Source organism: Sinocyclocheilus anshuiensis, unplaced genomic scaffold, assembly GCF_001515605.1.
Source record: "Sinocyclocheilus anshuiensis isolate Anshui unplaced genomic scaffold, SAMN03320099.WGS_v1.1 scaffold3169, whole genome shotgun sequence".
Lineage (NCBI taxonomy): Eukaryota > Metazoa > Chordata > Actinopteri > Cypriniformes > Cyprinidae > Sinocyclocheilus > Sinocyclocheilus anshuiensis.
The window spans coordinates 61,603-74,767 of record NW_015554242.1 but is presented as its reverse complement, the minus strand read 5'-3'; the positions used below and the strand labels follow the sequence as shown (position 1 = coordinate 74,767).

Here is a 13,165-nt window from a genome sequence, read left to right as displayed (position 1 = left end):
GCGTCATCACTGGCTCCTGAAACACACACACACACACACACGTTATTAATCACACAGATCTAGAAACATGACTCAAAGAAAAAATAAAACCTACTACAAATACATAAAACCAATTTATACAATACAATTTAATCCTGTCAATCAAACGCAGTGCTAAAACCCAATCCCAAATCATAACTGACTGGGATTTGACATAAATCTAAACATGACAGAACAACAACAACACTCAACATCACATGCTGCCTATTAAACACTCATGCTGTGCATCTTTTTGCACACACTCACTTACACATCGATGTTTCTGCTGTTTCACTTCCTGGTTTTCTAATGATCAGGATTTCACAGGACAGATGACAGCGGAGTGTAATAATCCACTATATCCATAAATAATGCAAATAACACGCCCATCCATATACAACCAACATCAGACACAAACAAACAACACTGACAGCAAACACAACGAAACCTTAAACTGCTCGATCTGATCGCTGTCACTTCAAACAAACAAAACTGAGAAAAAGGTCACAAATGAAGAAATATGGAGCATTTCCTGCTCATGTCTGCAGTAAAACATCAGATATCTCAATAAACTCAGTAACTTCTCATTTAATGATCTCCACATTCATTTTACTGCTCTAGACTCTGAATGATCACTGAATGATGAAGAGAGACTCATTTAAAACTTTTTTTTCATTTTCCTACTTAAGGAGAAACATCTGAGACAAATTCATTCAATTCATTCAATTCTCAATTACATCTCATTTAAGTCTTAGAAGTTATAAAAGAGCAACTTCTGATTTAATTAAGTCAGATGTTCTTGCTTCCATTAAAGGTCCCATATTGTCAAAAGTTCAAAACTGAAATTTCCTGTATTTTTTCATGATAACTGAGGTCTAGGTGCTATGTACCTACCATATAAGTTTCAAAACAGTCAATCCACAGACAAATGCACACAGCCTGCATAAAGTAGCTGTGCCTTTTCACAAGCTGTTGTGACTTCCGTAAAAAGTTGACGTCTACATTCACTATTCACTGCCTTCAGTCAAAATTTCAATATTTTCTCTCGCAGTTATATCATTGGGTAATTTTAAACTGCGAATTGCGGGCATCAGGCAGGGAGCCGCTATTATGCCTTCATGATTTTAATTAATTAGACATGCTTTTTGATTAATAAAATGTAATTTAACCATTAAAAAGGAGTCCAGAAAAAGAAGGAAAAAAAAACCGGAAACCCCCAAAGCCATAAACCTAGGGGAAACACTTTACTCTGTTTATGTGGTAAGTGAAATTTTATGTACTGTAATATAACAGGCATTATGTAATGTCCGCAACCCGTAAGTAAACTACTCACACATTTTATGTTACATTATGGAGCCAGCATAATCTGAAGTTATAGTTTGTAAATGGTTATGCAATGCTAACGTGATGCTAATGTGTTGCTAACTTGATGCTGACGTGTTGTATCAGAGGTAGCTGACTGTGGTGATCTCGTTCTCTGGGCTCCCGACGGTCCGCGGCCCGACGCTGGTGATCCGCTCCAGATGCGTCCTGATTCACAACATAACAGCTTCACACACATGCTACGGCCTTTTTACGGTGTTTATTCTATTGTTATTTATTTATCTACAGATATGGGTTGTGTTCTGTCAAGTTATTGAATTGAAGCGGAGAAGCCAACAAGATTTTCGTTATATCTGTGTATAATGACAATAAAGACTATTCTACTATTACATTCTATCCTATCCTAATCCACACTATTCTATTCTATTCTATTCATTACTTTATGGATGTATGAAACATTCACAATAAGATGAATAGCATTCATTTAGAAACATGAATTATCATTTAATGCCAACTTTAGAGAGATTTGAAAAAAAGAGATATTTGCTGTGCAATATGTAAAAATAAGCTTTTTTTCTTATTTAAAGCATACAATGCATTGAATTAAATAAATTCATGTGACTTATGGTATGTTGCTGGAGATATTTACTATATGACATTAGAAAACAATACTAGTTACTAAAATGTATCTCTTATTATCTCTCCAGATTCTTTTAATGCTATTTTAAAGTTGATACATAGTTCTCATAAGTCATCAGTTTTACCATGGTAGCTATGATTAATCCAATACATCAGCGTTGTCATGATAACACTGTGGTAAATTTCATCAACCACAACTGTTATTACAAAAATTAAGTATCAGTGACCAGGGTATCAATAACAGTAGAAACTACAGTATATGTAAACAACTGACTATTTTGTTTATAATTCATTAAAAATGAATCAAAAATATAATTATTACTGCTTAATTTAGAATTTAATTAAAAAATACACACAAAGACAATTACAATTCTTATTGTTAATCATATATGGGTCTACTAAAAGTTTTGGGGGGTCTATCACAACCATAAACAATCGTAATATAATATAAAGACACTGGATTTTTTTTTTTTTTTACTTTTTTTTTTACCATTGCATTATGGTGTATGGTATGGTATTACCAGTATGGTATTACCATGTTATTACCGTATTCTTGAAGTGACATGTAAATAGTAAGGTGATTATGCAATACCATCGTAAACAAAGTGCCATGGTATTCCCACCTGACTATGGTAAAGTATACCTGGCGTGGACGGAGCTGAAGTGTCCCGGGCTGCTGATGATGAGCTGCTGGACTGAGATCAGAACCAGAATCCACAGCAGAAACCCGAACCCGAGCAGCAGAATCACCGCTGAACTCTCGCCCATCAGCTGCTTGTGTTCGCGGCTCTGGAGCGCGTTCAGCGCGGCCTCCTCCTCATCACTGTCCCGCTGCTGCTGCTGGTTCTGTTCGGCTCTGGTTCTGCGGACCGTAGAGTCTCTCTCGCTGAGCTGCATAATCTCTGGATCGCTCATTGTGCTCTGAACGAGAAGAGAGAGGCTCGCTCAGACCTGGAGCAGGCAGTTTTACGCCCCTGTTGTTCCTGATGTGTCCAGTAGAGGAGGCTGTACAGTATGGGCCATCAGAACAGACCAGTCTAGAATCGCTAAAGTTATTATTGTTCAGCAATCGTGCAATGTTGCAACATTTATAATTAAATTATTGGCGATGTCAATTAATTTCAATGTGTTAATAGATAGGTCTATATAATTTATACCAGGAGACAACAAAAGTACTTATTGACGGTCAGGTAGAAGTAAGTAGTAGGCCTAACATTTGCATGTGTGCTTTTTGTTTTCTTTGTTTAAAGAACTTAGACTTCTGTGTAAGTGCTCGCTATTTTAATTGTTATGTTATCTCTTGCTGATTGGAAATGCCTTAATGAAGCTTGAAGAAGGTCGAGCGCATGTATGCATCTTTTTCACATTATTTTATATTAGCAGTTTTTTATTTTATTCATTGATTTATTTTTATTTATTTATTTTACTTTTTTAGAGTTTCTTCATTTCATATATGAATGGAAAGTGGTAGTCTGCTTAATTTTTCCTTTTACTCTCACAGGGCAAAGACATGTACACTATCAACATGCATCCCTATCCTACTCTCCAGTGAGTATTGAACGCATAAATCATACTATTTGACATACCGTAAGTCAGACGTAAAATAAAAAAAGTGTTTTTATTGGTGTTATTTATGTGTTTTTTTAGGATAATGCTGACATGAAGGATGCCCTTGTGTTTCCTGCCGACTCAGACCATTATTTGTTATGTGTAAGATTTTACATGGTGTAGCTCATAAGAATATAATAATTATTAAACTTGGAGGGTTTGTTCTTTTATGCTGGTTTTACGGAGTGTTGTTTTTACCCCAATATCATAAGGCAAAGATAATGCAAATGGGTAGTAGATTGTCATAACACTTTCTATACTCCCTGACTAGTCTCCCTGTATAGTAATCAAAGCCTGGTTTTGGAGATGACCAGAACAGAGACATCTTTAGATCCACAGCTAAGAGATGATTGTCACGTTCCTAGAACTAAAAAATTATTAAACTTTGTGGGTTGGAGGGATTGTGCTTTTATGCTGGTTTTACGGGGGTGATTTTACCCCAATATCATGATACAAAGATAACGCAAATGTGAAATGGATTCTCGTAACACTTTCTATACTCCCTGACCTATTAGACTCCCTGTATAGTAATCGCTCCTATGGCATATAATGTAGACAGTATGCCTTCTACACCGTGCTGAACACTTCGTTCAATTTCCCTCAGGTGAGCTTTTCTATTTTCTTCATTAAAAGGTTGCTATAAAGTTGTTGTACTTTATTGCTGGTCATTGAGTTCTAACAATAAGAATTGAATACTAATCCTGTAACATTTCAATTTCTGTTAGCTTGACTTTCCTGCATTCAGGGAGCGGTGGTGTCTATGGCGTATTGTGCAGTTTGAGACAGAGATGTATGTGTACTAATTTCTGTCCATCTCAGTTTGTTGTCACATTCTTGTAGTCACTTTCTTGCCAATGGAAATAACTGACCAAACTGAGGCAACACAGCACAGATGAAAAATGCAATAAATCATCAGCATAGTCATAAATCATCGATCATGCCTTGTCATTGTTTTCATAATCACCTCAGTACAATTCCCACATGGCAATCCTCACATTTCTATTCTTGATAACTTACATTCAAACAATTTAAATTAAATTAAAACATTTTAATTACGAATCTGCCTGTTTATTATTATTGTCCTATTGGGGGTCTGCAAATTATTTATTTTTTTCTTTCTTTCTTTTAAAAAGGAAAGGCAGTGGCCAAAGGAATTCAAAATGGCTTTACACTTTTTTTCCAGGCATTCTGCCAAGTCAGTGCCTGTGCTGTGATACATTGAAGATCAGGAGAAGATTGATGCAATCCACTCAAGGAAAACATGGTCAAACATGACATGAATAACTGCAGCTCAATCACAGGCACATATTTCTGATGCAACTGCTCCTTTAAACAAAAATACAGCCAATAAGATTGAGGGGGAGGGGTTAAGAGCGCTATTCTGAGACCAGTTATTATTGTGTCATTTTTCTTGACAAGCGTGAGCTATCAGATCATTTTCATACTTTCTGATGAATTCTTTCTTTCTTTTTTTATACATTGAAGATCAGGAGAAGATTGATGCAATCCACTCAAGGAAAACATGGTCAAACATGACATGAATAACTGCAGCTCAATCACAGGCACATATTTCTGATGCAACTGCTCCTTTAAACAAAAATACAGCCAATAAGATTGAGGGGGAGGGGTTAAGAGCGCTATTCTGAGACCAGTTATTATTGTGTCATTTTTCTTGTTGTTATAACAAGCGTGAGCTATCAGATAATTTTCATACTTTCTGATGAATTCTTTCTTTCTTTTTTTGTACTTTCATAATATTTGAGGGAGGGGGCACAACAATACAATTCTGCTTAGGGCACCCATTTGGCCAGCAGCGGCCCTGAGAACTATATACAAAAACAGGGGGCACCTGGGGTGGCCAATCAGATTTCAGTGGGGGCCGATGCCACCCCTGGCCACCACCCTCTCTGCAGTTTTTATGACCTGTTGCAGTAAGTAAGCAAACTGTTGTCACGCAAATGAGAAGTTTTTGGCAGCCTTCCAAATGGCTTCTCTAGGTGCGCATAGAAAACTGAGGTTAGCTCTAGGCTTGCCGCCCTGCTGGGGTTTTCCAAGACGGTGAACAACATCGATGAAAAAACAATAAGTCAGTAAGTTCTCTGTCAAGGATCGCAGGAATCTATATAATATTATGTGAACACCAACCGTTTAAAAAGTCAGATTAGTACAAAACAGACAGCAGTGTCAGTTTTTAAATCAGTTGGTGAGTGTAATTTCACCTTCCTCTTGTACAAAGGCTCTGGCTCTGACAAAATAAGCCATCTTCCCAGCCTGCCTGAGCCTTTTGAACGACACAATACAGGTTTTACTGGTTATAATGGAATTTGTATTGGTTTTAATGGAAACTGTAATGGACCCTGTGCGTTTCTAGTCATGAGTCATGTTTGAACTCGATCACCCGGGACAGCTGTGGACCACATGTGCTCGTATCAGGTGGAGCTCCATAGCGTACTTGTTTAAATAGAGTCATTTCTGTGGAAAATCAGAAAAGAGCGGTGAAAAGAGAAAATAATACAATAAAAAACTCAGATTATAATAATCTCTCTCTCTCACTATCTCTCTCTCTCTCAAACACACACACGCGCTTATGAATGAAACATACACTGCATGAGTGTTTAGCGCTCCGCGATGTTCATCTCGCCTTATTCTGGGTCCGAATAAAACATCAGATCATGCACAGACTATCCTGTCTCTTTGAATTTAAATCTATATTTATTCACACTGGCTCTTGAAAACCTCTATGCAAACACACTTGCCTGAAAAAGTGCTGGGGATGAATTTGAAAAGGGGGGGGGGGGGGGGGGGGGGGACACGTCCCCCGCGTAATCTGCGCCCCTGCATCAGAATCGATCAGGAGAAGAATAATTTTTGTCAAACATCCCAGACGTAGTTGCTTTTCAAGAGACTGCAAAACGTTTTGAGCTTTTCCCCTTTCGACCACTTCCAGAGGTCGCTGCATAAACGACAACAGGAATAAAATAAATAGGTCCACACGAAATATGTTTCAGGTAAATAATTAACAAAAGTACAACAAAAAAAAAAAAATGAATGGCCGCAGCACAAATTTAAGGGCACGAGACGGCTGAAGGCTCATCTTGTTTGTTTTCTTTACTTAAGGCATAGTTTTTTCGTGTTGTATACATAAATAAAAGTACGGTTTCAAATGATGTCTCACTCCTTTCTTTACAACCAAAGATGACGGAATTTTTTAGACTTATAATGGCTTGTCTGATAGGCTATTTGTAATAGTTTGCATATTCCGTCCTGCCACTCTTCCAGCGATTAATCCAATAACTCCTTTGTGCTGATCTGCATCGAGTTTTCATTTAACACTTTTGCGAAATAAGATAATCGTTTAATATTAGTGTTTCGTTTTGATTTAAAATAGTGTAAAATATAAATGCAACAGGACTAATTGCTCTATTTATTTGTTCTGCTATATAAATGACATCTGTTGCCTAGTTAAAAACCTGCAGATTAATGCTTTATTGTTTTATGGTAGATTATATGTTGTGTTTATGTCGGAATAACTTATTACGAATGTGTTGTTCACAGGAATTTAAGAACGTTGACTCTCTTGTAACACAATCACAGTAATAATCTGTTATGATGTCTAGAGGGGATATTTGCTTTTAATGACACTTCAGGTTCTATTAAACAATCAGAACATGAGAAGTATGTTATATTGGTAAGATACATGGTTGAAGTATTAAAATGATAACTTATAGCCTACATCAACATATCATCAGCATGTCTGAATAAAGAGCGAAGATATCACATTTCATAGAGCGGATATCACTTTCATGTACAACACTTCAGTTTACGTTTATTATTTCAGTAGTGACAGTAGTGCCCTCTGCTGCCTAAGTATATTTCTTTGCAATTGTCACATTTTAAAATGTACCTTTTTCCGACATACGACATATTTGTTTTCGGTACAAGTCGTTCTTTGTTGAAAACATTAGGATTTTTTTTTTTTGTTTTCAAAGTTATTTAGAACTGATAGATTCTATAAAAGACAAGGTATACTTTGCATTTTCACTTCTTTTAAATACCCATCAATATACATTTTCCTAATGTTTAAATGTTCGTTAAACACTTGTACAATAATAATATAATGCAACAATAGATTTCAAACATTTTTTTTTTCAGCATTGAATCATGGACATCATCAATGTGACGTGTGGAGAGATTCAGAGTGCTGTGGGTTTTCTGTATGTGATTCAGTCTGTTATACTGAATCAAACACTCAGTGGAGACTGTGAGCAGAGCTGGTATTCAGAGGTGAGTGTGTTTCTGTCCTCAAACTACACACACACACACACACACACACATGATCTGATGGTGATTAATTTGTTCAGGACGGGCGTCTGATAGCAGATCCATCAGATCCTCAAACACTGATTAATCCTGCGACGGCTGTATCATCGGATCATCTCGTCACGTCTCACTGTGTGAATCTGAAGCATGGGATCATCTGTGATTCTGCTGATGGAGTAATCGACTCAATCTCTCAACATTCATCTGTGTTCATATATAATCCTTCATGAACATTATAAATGCTGTTCTGATGCTTCTTTCCTTCATTTCAGCTTCATGTCAGACTGGACACCATCTTCAGAGGTGAGAGAAACAGTGAAACACATCAGTGTGTCCTGATTGAGATCAAACTCTGTTGAACTGAATCTTCTGTGAATCTTCAAGTGAATCATGATGATTGTGAATGTGTTTTTCAGCGAGGAATGAAACTGCAGCGACTCCAGACTCAGGTGAGTTTCAGCTGATAAACGTCTGATTATTCACTAATAAAACACTGCAGATCTGATTCACACTCAATCCACTTTCACTCTTTTATCTCACACTGAATATTTATCATCACTGTGTTTTTAAAGATGATCTGAATAAAGTGACTCTTCATCACTCAAGTACAACACTAGATTTGAACAAATGATATAAATCTGTTATTCTTTATTGTTTTTGTGTGTTTATTCTTGCTTTATTTTATATTAATCAATCATGCTAGTAAAATACTCTGAAATATAAATAAACAAAAACAATAATGTCTTATGAGAATCACATTAAGATGATGAAACTTAAACCGCTGTGGTTTTGCTTTCTAATATCGTTTAATTACTGTTATTGATCAGCTGATTGTATATTTCATCATCTCTTGTATAGATCAGTCGCTGTGGATTTTGGCTGTTTTTATTATCGTCATCCTTCTCATCCTCACCTTGATCTGTTTCTTGTGGCGGAAAAAGAAACTCAGGTGAGACGTGAGTGTTTGATTTGTCAGAAAGACTCTAGTCACTAAATTATGATTTATATGATTGTTAGAAATGAAAATATTGTTTATGATTTGATCTCTTTCTGACATAAAGTCATATTTAATGATGCAATCAGTGGCCTAAGCTGTAAAATCTATCTCAATAAAGAGAAAATACTTTGATGAATATAGTAGTATTTAATAATCAGTTTCAATCTGTTGTCAGATGTTTTCAGAGCATCTTTCAGTGCAGTGATTCAGAAAACAGGTGAGTGAATCAAAGCAAGAGAAAGAAAGACTTGAACTGAGTTTGACTGATTCACATCAACATTCACATTTCATTTGAGACTCTGAATCTGCTGAATCTGTTTCTCTCAGGGATCCTGGTGTCCAAATGAAGCTCAGATCTGATCAATCTGATTCACTGAATCAATCTGTGTTGAGAAGCTCAGAATGAACTTCATCATGACATTCAGCACTGAGTGTTTGAGTAAATATGAAACGTGATGGGGTGATCCTGATCTTCATCTGGACATGAAGCCGTTTACATTTTCAGTCTTCAAGCAGGTCTCAAAGAATCAGAAGAATCCAGTTGATCTTGTGTTCGGATCAGCGAAACATCTCAACCCTCCTTAAGCCTCATTGTTTCAGCTCATTCACACAGTTTTAAAGTATTTATTAATGGTTTCACTGTGGGAATTTAGCTTTTAATTCATCCAGACAAGACAGTATTTCACTCATTTATTGATAATGGTTCTGTATTCTGTGTAAACATAATGCAGCTGCTGATGTAATAAAAAGAGAACCTGTGCAAAAGATGTGGTTTTAAACCATTATTATTCTCATGAATATATATAAATATATATAATATATAAATCTCATGAAATGGTGTAAGGTTGAAAGGTTGGGAAGGATGTTTCGTGTGTTTTCAGCAGGATCTCATTTGTTGGTTCACAGATCTTCTGCTCTAAAACCCAGTGATCTGCCTGTATAGTCAGCACTGCAGAAAGGAGCTGTCTGTATAGAGTGAACAGAGCTAGTAATTATTGCGAGGTAAATAATCAGTCAAATCTGTGACAAGTCTAATGTAGTCTAGTCTAGAGAGCTAAATAGGAAAGTCTAAAATAAAATATATTTTTATCGGTAGAACGGTTTTATTTCCAACGCATATAAAATCATAGACAGAGGAACACTGTGCCAGTAAATGTAATGACACTGGTTTTACTGCAGCACATGTCTGACAATAACACCAGCATTTGATCTGTTTCTGACCATTTCTGACACTGGCTGTTGTTTGATGGATGTTGATGTTTGCTGAGTGTCCAGCAGGTGGCGACAAATATTCATTATTGGATTATTATTAGCGATAGAATGAATAAAGTTGACCAAACTGGTCATTTTCTTTGCTTGTGTCTGCTGTTCTTGCTCTGATTCGTAGAGCGCTAGTCGTCCCATATTTCTCTTCTCGGGTAAAGCGACATTCTTCCTTCATAAAGCACATGCAACAGAAGAGGGAGGGACTCGAGCTCAGAACGCAAAATGATGGCTGCCCGTACAGTTTGTGTACATTTTGAATGCTGATAATTTAAGCGAAAGGTGTTTAAATCCCAAAGAAGCATTATGTGTGCTTATTTTTATTTAAGAACCCAAGAACATAACTTAAGTTGATTTGTGCAGCGCTATATGACCCCTGTCAGATATCTATAGGGTCCAAAAAAAAAATCCACTCATGCCATTTTTCTAACAATACAGGCAGAAACGAGCCGGAGAGTCAGGCTTAAAACGCCCGCAAGATGCAGTGCTGCGCATGCGCGACATTCTCTGGGTTGTTTGCAAGAACAGCGTCAGATATTGCCTAACTTTATACAAGTTATCGTTTCTATATCATTGGGTATAGCCTATGACTTCCAATCATATTTATTTCGTCTATATTGGTACATAAACTCAAATACAAAGAAATAAGTTAAAATAAAATAGGCCATCAACTCAATAATTTGACAATACAAAAAGGAGCCAAAATGGCCAAAAAGCCAACATGGAGTCAGCAGAAGCTATTGTTTATTTCACCTTCTGTCACCTTCATGTTCATTCAGTCTGTGATGAAATGTTTAGTTATTCACCATCTCAACAGAAAGTGGACATTCAACAGTATCTTATCAAAGCTTATATGCACTTTTAGAAATATATCAGCAAATGGTAAATTATAGAAGATGATCCTCTGCACATTTTCACTGTGTTAAATGACATTTTCCAGAAATGTTTAATGTTTATTCCAAGAAAACACTTGTCATGCAATAATATATTGCAGTAATTTGTTCTGTGATTAAAAACAGGTTCTTCATTTGAGTGCAAACATGTACAACATCACAGTGTCGTGTGCAGAGATTTATACTGCAGTGGGGTTTCAGTATGTGATTCTGCCTGTTTTACTGAATCAAACTGATAATCCAGACTGCGATCAGAGCTGGTATGCACAGGTGAGTGTGTTTCTGTCATCAAACTACACCATTATACACACACACAGATACATGACTTCATCCTTTTTTGTTTGATTTGGACCAGGATGATCGTCTGATAGCAGATCCATCAGATCCTCAGAAACGGATTGATCCTGTTATTTCTGTCTCGTCTGATCATCTGATTACGTCTCACTGTGTGGATGAACTTCGTCATGAGATCATCTGTCATTCTGATGGAGTAAATTAACTCAATCTCTCTCGACATTCGTGTTCATCAGAATATTAAACGTAAAAAAACAATAAACTACATTCATGAACATTCTAAATTAACACTTCTGTCCTTCATTTCAGTTAAAATATGAGACTATGTTCAGAGGTGAGAGAAACACTTCAACTCTTGATGTTTCTGATGGACAGATGATGATGATGATCTTTAAAGAGACAGTTCACACAGAAATCTCCCTCATGTTGTTCCAAATTTGACTTTCTTTCCTTTGTGAAACACAAAAGCAGAATTTTTGAAGAAAAGATCAGTGTTTTTGAAATCATAGAGGTTTGGAGTACCATGAAGGAGAGTAAATGATGACTGAGCTTCATTTCTGTCCATTTTCAGATCATACACATCAAATACATTCATATGAGAATCATTGTCATAACTGCAAATGTTCATTAAAAGAGACACACATCTGTCCTGATTCATCTGAAATGTGTTTTTGATTGAAGTGAATCCTGATGATTGTGAATGTGTTTTTCAGTGTTTAATGACACCGACTCCTTCAGCGGATCGACTCAAACTCCAGAATCACGTGAGTTCAGCTGATGATTGACAGCATGATATACAGTTCATTAATTCAGTCCATCAGATGATTTTATTGTGCTGTTGCTCGTATAGATCAGTGATGGTGGATTTCTGCCCTGATCTTCATTGTTCTTCTGGCATTTCTCTGTTTCTTGCTGCGTAAAAGGATCTTCAGGTGAGTCACGAGTCTTTAATTGTGTCAGAGAGAGTTTAAAATAGTCATAGAAACTAAATGACGAGACTGACAATATAAGTGAAAATATCATTTAGGATTTGACTCCTTTAACAGACAGAGCCATATCTGTCATAAAGTCATATTTAATGATGAAATCAGTGGGATAAACTATAAAGTCTCTCTCATTAAATACTTTGAGTATAATAATATAATAATCCGTTTCAATCTGTTGTCAGATGTTTTCCGAGTGTCTTTCAGTGCAGTGATTCAGAAAACAGGTGAGTGAATCAAAGCGAGAGAAAGAAAGTCTTGACCTGAGTTTGACTGATTCACATCAGCATTTGTGTTTGAGTTGATACTCTCTGAATCTTCTTCTGCTAAAACTGAATCTGTTTCTCTCAGGGATCCTGAACCTGGTGTCCAAATGAAGCTCAGATCTGATCAGTCTGATTCACTGAATCAATCTGAATCTGAGCAGATCAACGGCTCCGTGTCCAGAGGATGATCTTCTTCGTCATCATTAGTGTTGCTTTCGTCAACGAAAATTATGACTAAATATCGTCGTCAACGAACCTTTATCACGTGACGAAAACAAGACGAGACGAGACGAAAATGCTGGTCATGTGACGATGACGATAATTAAATGTATAATGCAATATTGTTGACGAATAAAAACGAGACTAAATGTGGTTTACAAAATAAAAACTATGCTAAAATGTCTCTTCATTTTCGTTGACCAAAACGAGACGAAACGTAATGTTATAACGTTATTTCGTCTCGTTTAGTCGCGTTATTATTATTATTTTGCAGTATTTCTGTTTCCTGTGTCTCGCTTCAGGGGCTGCATCAGGTCGCACTGCGCAGACGCAGGCGACGTC

At 36.6% G+C, this 13,165-nt stretch overlaps 1 protein-coding gene and 1 long non-coding RNA gene across 5 annotated transcripts in view; one reads left to right on the top strand and one right to left on the bottom strand.

The window, feature by feature from the left end:
• LOC107671233 (zinc finger protein 93-like) overlaps window positions 1-13,165 on the bottom strand; it is a 63,188-nt gene that overhangs the window by 11,538 nt on the left and 38,485 nt on the right. The window lies entirely within an intron of this gene.
• Window positions 11,060-13,165, top strand: part of LOC107671237 (uncharacterized) — a 3,406-nt gene continuing 1,300 nt past the window's right edge. The window contains exons 1-7 of one of the 4 annotated variants that reach the window (XR_001632171.1): window positions 11,060-11,331; window positions 11,417-11,551; window positions 11,665-11,689; window positions 12,069-12,119; window positions 12,211-12,287; window positions 12,524-12,565; window positions 12,690-12,810. This is a non-coding gene — a long non-coding RNA (uncharacterized LOC107671237). Of the gene's footprint in view, window positions 11,332-11,416; window positions 11,552-11,664; window positions 11,690-12,036; window positions 12,120-12,205; window positions 12,288-12,523; window positions 12,566-12,689; window positions 12,811-13,165 lie in introns of all 4 variants that reach the window. The other 3 variants (XR_001632170.1, XR_001632172.1, XR_001632173.1) reach the window with 3 other exon arrangements.